An 8406-nucleotide genomic window follows, 5' to 3' on the forward strand; every position below is an offset into this window, starting at 1 on the left:
AGCCGCTAAGGTCCAAATCTAATTCTTTTACTAGTAATTAAGAAATAAACCCTATACTTACGCCGCTGTCTATAAGGCAGTCTTACGTCACCTATTTATTATTAACTTAAATAGAGACAGGAATAACTATGTAGTAGTTTACTCCCTCTTTCTCTTGCTAGCCTAGTATAAGGGAGTAAAGATCTACTAGGCTGTCTCTTTTCCCAATTAGGCTAACTCTTACTTCTTTTACCGGTAGAAGCGGCTTATATAGCCCTTCTTACCGCAGTTATAATAGGTACGTGTCTCCCAGTTCCCCTCCTATAGATTAGGTCTCTACCTATTATTATTTTAAGGTTAACTAGCGTTACTCTAGGGCTGCAAGGCCTACTCGCGTTATCCTTCTATAAAGCAGTTAGGTCGGAATCTGCCCCTATTATTAAAGCTAGGTCTAGTCCTACGCTCTTTATTATTGGCGTCTCGTTCCTTTCACTTACCTAAATAGTCTCTTTTAGTACTCTTAATCCAAGTAGCTTTAGAGATAAGCTTTTCTTAAAAGGTAGGAATTTCGCCCTTCTCTTATATAGCCTATTAAATCTTAGGTTATAGCTTAGCAAGTAGCTAGTAAAGTTATATAGCGTTATCCTATAGATCTAAGTAGGGTATATTATCTTCTAATTCTTCTAAATAGTTTATAAACTGGACCATAGTCTAACCATCCCGCTATTTGGCGTCGTGGTATCACTAGTTATAGTCTATCCCTTAATTAGTAGGGTTTTAGACCTAATTAACTAACTAGGTCCTAAGTTCGCTAAATTTAAGGGGTATAGTAAGTTTCTTTTTATAGCGTATCTATAAACTCTTAACGGTACTACATAGGAAGGTAGAAGCAATTAGTGTCTAATTATACTCGTTAAAGTAATGTTTTAGATCTAGCTAAAACTTAGTTTTGCATTATTGGATAAAACAATTGCAGTTCCGAAGATTATTACTATAGTACTTATTAGGTTCCTTTATACGGAATTTAGGTTTTTCTAATATTATAACATAGTATAACATTACCCCTTCGAGTCCGCTTCGTGTCTAGGGTGTCTATATTTCCCCTAATTATCCTTATAATTATTCTTAGTAGTCTTAATATACTTATCTTAATTATATCTCCAACTCCTTTGTTTTTTATAGGGTCTCGTATAGCGACCGCTCTAATAACTCCCTAGCGGTAATCGTTCCTAAAGGTCTCACAAGGTTAGACGGACCAGCTATAGCTTCTTTATAGGAAGAGAGAATGCGCTCCTCTAGGGAGACTCTTTAAGCCTCTTACAGTAAGGGCGTTGCTTTATAGGGTACAGGAGTATAGTCCATTATCATTAATTAATAGCCGTACGTTCCTAACGGATTATAAGCAATTAGAATTATAAGAGGCCAGCCTAACCGAAATATATAATTATCTAATCAACAGTGTTACTGGTAAGTAGAAGGTAAGTTAAAGGTAAGTTAAAGGTAAGTTAAAGGTAGAATAAGTTTTATATATTAAAGGACAAATGCTTTTAACTACTTCTATTTAGAGACTAATCGCTAGTTCTTCTCTAGAGGGGAACTAGCTTCCTATATGTTCCTTCTAAAACGCTAGTAAAACCTTTCGCCCCTAACCTATCTAACTGTGTCTTCTAGAACATAAATGGGACATAGATAAAACCTCCTACCGTCTTATCGGATATGTACCTCCCGGGGGATTCCGTTATACAGAACCAATAATAGCATACTTATTATCGCTAGCCCTTTACTTTAGGAGCCTACCCTTTTTTATAGTATTAAACTACCGTATAACAAGGCTAGCAGTTATATTTATAATAAGGAGAATAGTAATAGTAATAGCATCGCTAATAACTAGAGTAACGTTTTAAACCTAGAGCCTACTATAAAGCGCTATACCCGGGCTAAAAAAGATAAATTTAATAAAATAAACTTGGATAATAAATAGGAGATTAACGGTATTCTAGGGGAAAGAATAACTAAATTAGGGCGCGAATATAAGGTGGCTTAGAAGCCTACCTAGGTTAATAAAAGCGGGCTTTTAAATTCCAAAAATGCCTTTAAGTTTTACTAAAAACGCGTCTAGTATACTAAGGTTGGATTATTATAGGTGCACTTTATAAAAGTAAAGGGCAGAGCTGGTGTATATAAGGGACGGCGGTAATACTTTTAGATATCCTCGTCCCTAAATAGTAGTACTCTTTTTAGCTTAAAGGTCTATTTCCGGTTTAGTATTTTTATTTTTAGTATATTTAGTAGAAGTATCTTATAATTCCTAGTCTAATAGATTTAAATTATTTATACGCTCTATATAATATACGGCGGTAAAACTCTAATTACCGCCTTATATAAGCACATTCTTGCTTAGCCTAGTTATATTATACTATATTTTAAAACTAAAGTAATTATATAACTATATCTGGGTTCTAAAAAAGAATTAAATAAGTAATTAGACAGTACTGTCTTCTTTTTATAAAATAATTTCGTCTAATTTTTAGATTCTACTATTTATTAGCTAAAAGCTTGGAATTCCATAGTTATCGCTTTTATTATTATTAAGCCCTTACTAAGTTATACGTAAGAGGCTTAATAAGGGCTATTATATATAGGCCGAATTCTTACTTAATTTCCCTCTATTCTTCCTACCTTAATTACGCATTTTAGAGTCTTAGCGTATACTTTATTTGACTAAGAATAATTCTAAATCTAGATCTTTGTCTTTTATATAAGCGCTTAAATTATAAAGTAAGGAGAATTAAAATCCTTCTTCATTTATTTCTAACATATATATATATATAGGTATTATAACTATTATAGATGCCTCCGACAGACTATACTATTTATTACCTATATAGTTTAAACGGCTAAGATATAATATGTGTTAGAATTACGGCACTAGTTACTTATCTTAATGCTATTATAAAGTTCGCCCGGCCTTCTAAGCTGCCGTTTATTAAAAGGAAAAAGTATATCTACTAACGCCTTAGATAATATTATAACGGTATCCTTTAATTTTATAGGAGCCTAAAGGATGCCCTTATTCTATAGTATGCCTATAATAGTTTTATAAGACAGTATTTTATAAAATAAGCTAAGCCGGTTCCGCTGCTACTATAACTTTACTAGGTTTAATAGATTATAGCTTTAATTACTTTTATTTACTCTAAATAGGTACTATATAGGGATATTTTTTATAATAACGTCTTCCTTAATAAAGAGCTTAATACAAAGCTTGGCGACTTTACTAGGTTATTAATTAATAGTTAAGCCCCTTTTATCTATTATAAGACCAGTTATTTTGTTATTAAGGAAACTGCATCAGGAAATAGAGGCTTCCTTTACGGGCAAGGCGCCCTCGCTTGTTAACCCCGGCCAAGCTAAGACTGCCCCTCGACCTCAACTATAAAAGGCTATTTCTCTCGCCGCTTTTCCTCTTATCCTTTATCTTTCCTTTCTCCCAACGCTGCGCCTCCTCCTCTTCTTACTGCTAGTCCCTGGCATGGTCATATTAAGGCATTTCTACCGCCCCTTAGCGCTTATGCGTATATAAGTCCAGCCCGCTTATTCCTTTATTCACCTATATCTCAAACTAACAATTAATATAGTTAATTGCAGCCTTTCCAATAGGCGACTCTCTTCTACGGCGATGTATAGATAGTCATAGCCTCCTTTCCCAATCACCGCCTCTAGTGCCGGTGACTTTAATTATTATTAAGATCTCTTAGCGCTGCCTCTGTTTGCTAAGCGCGAACATACCCTTATAATCCTATTCTCTCTCTTACGCTCTTTCTCCTTCGGCCTCCCAAATAACGCTGGCCTAAAACCGTCCCATAGGAAGGGGGTTAGGAGAATTCCGTAGTCACTAGCCGCGTCAGCACTATCGTCTTATTCAACTCTGCCGCATATCTCCTTCTAGGGTAGGGAGGGACAGGCATGCCGTATCACCACCCTTAAGGGCTTAAGCGAGCTTACGTCGCACTCGTTTTAGCTAACCTATATACTATTTTCTCTCCTAGAATATGCTATTAGTTAGACGGCCCGCTTTAGCGTTTACCAATAGCTAAAGCCACCTATATTACGGCTAGTATGCCTACTAGGCTACTTAGCAGAAAAGTATCTAGACGTCGCTAATTTAAGCGACCACCCCATGCGGGGCTATATTAGGTATTATTTAAACGGACATTATACGGAGCGTCGCCTAGGTAGCCATGCATACCTACCTAGCAGTATAGTTGCATTACTACGAATGTTTTAGAGACGCCGTTTAATCTACTAGTTTAGGGCTAAGGGGCTATTAGCTCTGCCTAACTGCTTAATAGTAAAGTGGTAAAGGATTAACAATCTAGCCTTCTAAGCTATAGGGCTATAGTAGGAACCACCTAGATTAAAATTAGAAGGTTACAGCTTTTGGGCGCATAATAGATTAGTGGCACCGCGGCACGACTGCGAAGTAATCTCTAACACCAGCCAGCCACGTCAGGAGGGCGAGCATTATGCAGCACCTCATACAGCACCCCATATAGTCCTTCACTCAGCGCATTTATGCATCTACACACGATCACCGTGCGAGCGGCAGGCGTATCTGTCACTAGGCTGTTAGCATTAGAGAGCCCCACTACTAATAAAGATACTACCTTCTTTCGTTATAGATAGCTCGTAATACGCATATATAAGCGGGGCTTTACATTCTGTTAATATAAGCGGCGCAGAAGATTAGCTGGATTAGCATTATTAGGAAGTGAATAGATATATTAGCACTGCCCTTTACTAAGGAACAAGGGTAGAGAATTTAAGCCACCAACCTCCTAATAAGGGGCTAGATGTAACGGCTATATTAAAGCTAAATATACTAGCTTAGACGGGCGGATACGGTTTAATCGTAATTTGCTAAGGGTATTAATTAGGCGCTAGGAATTTAAGCCCTTATAAACCTTTATACCCTATAAACGGCAATCTACTCTAGTTTATGCCGGAGGCGTACATATTAAGTGCTTTAATTTAGTAAGAAGCTTAGGTGAGGGGTAACGGGCAAGGGGCAATGGACGAGAGCTAGCGGCGAAGGAAGAGCTAATATGCACTTAAAAAGACCTATAATTCCCCCCTTAAGGCTATAGAAAGCCACAAAGCAATAGCAACTCTAATAATAACGACGTTAGCACTATCTCGATCTTCATTTTGTATCCCTCCCGAAATTTTGCTTAATAATAACAATTTCTACACCAGTCCCCCTAGAAAATCGATAGCTTCGTCTTAGCACTATATAATTACAGCCCCTAAGAAAAGCGCAAGCAGTAAGCCTAAAAGGAGGAGTAGGGGAGTACCTCTTTTCCCCCTAAAAAGTTAAGAAGTATTATAAGCTTAGGTACTTAACGGTATATTATTCCACCTAGGGCCTTAATTTAGAGATTCCGTCTAATAAAGCACCTATAAACCCTATATATAATTACAAGAAAGCTTATAATAAGTATTATAAAAATAACAAGGATGATAAGGATAATAAGGAAGATTTCTATAGGGATAGAAATGACAGTTAAGTCTCTAGGGGAAGCAGTTAAGGTAATTATCCTAATAATTACCCTACTACTCTCCCCTTACTCTACCACTCTCCCTCTTTCCCTAGCAGTTCTAAATATATAGTTTTAACGACTAGTAGTAAATCTAATAGTTATTGAAGACGATACAGCTGATCTGGACTTGGAAGCTAAGGGCGACAAAGCTAACAAAGCCGATAATCGACCAACACCTCGTAAATTAGGTATACGCTTCCCCTTTTAATTTACAATGGCCTTATTTAACAATTAGTAGATAATGGGAATAATAGTAGTAGTAAGGATAATAAAGATAATAAGGAGCTGCCTTCGTTAGAAGCGCTAAAAGAGGAGGTATATATACCTACGCACAATTATACTATACCCTTAACGCTAGACGGCAATTAAACGGATAATTTAGCTAAGGGGCATTACATCGGAACTACTCCGCAGTTCAGGCAAAAGCTTAGGATATTAGTAGCTGCTAGTTAAGAGTCTTTAGGAGCTAAGAAGTTAAAGAAGCGGAGGTCCGATCAGCTCGATTAACCAGATAGCATTAATTATATCTCCGATACTTTTATTAATAAGAGTAGCGAGAGCGTATAACTTAAAAAGTAATAAAGGTTACCTACTTCCTAGAGGACCACGCCTTCTAGCTCTCCTACCTTTGGCCTTAACAACGGTAACGGTATTAAGGAGCGAGCGGTCTTTGCTGCGTAGCCTACTAGCTCCTCCCCCCGGTACTATATATCTCCTTATAATACTAAACCACTAGAAGATAGGGCTAATAATAGTCGTAATTATATTCTAGATGATTTTGCTAACGGCTTAGCTAAAGAAAGCAATAATAAGGATGGCGAGAACGTTGTAGACAAAGGTAAGGCTGAGAACTATAGTAACGGAAGTAATAATAGTGACGATACGGATGATAACGACTCTAGGGATAGTAATAGTAGTAATAGCGATAAGGGTAATAAGGCCCGCGGGTATATAGGGCGACGAGGATTACTAACCCCTATTATTAGTTAATTAAGAATAAAGCGTGCTACAAAGTATTATCTCTAGCGGTCTTACTATTCCCCTTTAATTTTATCTACGTATACGTCCGACTAAAGTACTACGTATATTAGCAATTATTATAAGTAGGTTGCATCCCCTATATATAATCGCCTCCGTACCTAAAAACCGCTGCTAAGCCCTACCTTTGGCTTTAACTCTAATAAAGTAATACTAGGAGCCGCCTTAAATACTAATTTAGAAGAAATTTTAATCTAAGTAGCTTTTAGGCGCCAGAAAGACGGGTTATATGCACTAGATATCCTTCCTTAATAATTCCCTTTACCTTTTAACCTAGTTAAGCAGCCCTAGGAGCTAAAGCCCTAAGGGCTAAAGTCTAGAATAAAATTCACTAAAAAGGAAAACGCGCTGCTTATTAAATTAAAGGAGGGATATAATCTTTTATGGGAACGGATTAAAGACCACTTTTTAGAGAGAAGTCTTGGATCACTATAGGCGCATTATTATTCGAAATTAAAGGCCTGGCCTACTGTGTAGAAGAAAAGGGGCCGGCCTACTAGGCGGAAGAGATAGCAGTAATAGTAGTGCCCTTCTTTTGGCTTAGAGGTCTATTTCTTATTATATATTCCGTTTCTAGCTTAATCTATTTATAGCGCACTTCTTTTAGCTTAGAGGTCTATTTTCTATTATATATTCCATTTCTAGCTTAATCTATTTATAGCGCATTTCCTATCATATAAGGGCTATATAAAAAGGTCCGCAAGAGTATTACTTTTTTAAGGGCGGTGAGTAAGAGCTACTTATTACCACTTATAACGCCACAAACGATAGAGAATACAAGGCTAAAACTACGTTTATAACTTGGCCAGCCAATTTAAATCACGTAATACAGCTGAAACCGAGCGGCAGTCCGAATAATATAAAGTCAGGCGTTAATAATTAATTAACTTATATATATAACGTAAAGGCGCATAAACTGGCTATAGTTAATTTGCCTTATAAATAAGAACGAGCCACAAGAATCTAATCCTTATAAGATATTTTAGTCGGCGGAGGGGCTATATATATTAGGTGACTTCAATGCATAGCTAAAATGCGCGTTATAGCGGACGCCTTACCCGTTCTACTGTTTGGCTAGTGGCCTAATTATATACGTGATATTCTGCGCTAGAAAGCTTTAATAATAGGGTAGGGCGAATCCGGCCGCAGCTAAGCCTAAGAGGTAGCTATTTAGTAATTCTTTTATATAAGCCTTCCTATTGGGTACTAACGCCCGAGTAGCCATAAACCTATTAACTATAGTAATACCTCTATTTTCCCTTATAAATTTCCTTTAAACCTACTTCGCTAATTATTTATAGCGTAGTTCCGCAAAGCCGCTTTCTATTTAAGCCTACGATCCACCTCTTTTTATATTTCTTATGTTCTGCCTTTTATAGTTATCTAGCAATTCTATTCTTGCCATTAAGGTAAATATCAGCTTAGCTATTCTACCCCGCGCAGCATATGCCTAATTACTTACATCTTCTATAATAGTTGTGCTTTAATACGCATATGCTTTACGGCCTTTTATTCTAAAACAATTTCCCAAATTAGCTGCCATTCCTCCTTAGACAGCTATCCGTGATTAAGAACGCTTTATAAAAGACAACATTTGCTTAATATTTTACATCTATAGAACACCTCTCCTTTATAACCACCTATCCCGCCAACTTTACGTAGTTGCACTTCTAGCTATATAGATTATGTCCGCTAAGGCTAGGGATAAGGCGCTTAGTGGGGAATAGGAGGCGATTAGAGCTTATAAATTTGAGATAACGGAGGACATGACTATGATATTTAAAGGTAT

Source organism: Cenococcum geophilum, assembly GCF_001692895.1.
Source record: "Cenococcum geophilum 1.58 unplaced genomic scaffold K441scaffold_8, whole genome shotgun sequence".
Classification (NCBI taxonomy): Eukaryota; Fungi; Ascomycota; class Dothideomycetes; order Gloniales; family Gloniaceae; genus Cenococcum; species Cenococcum geophilum.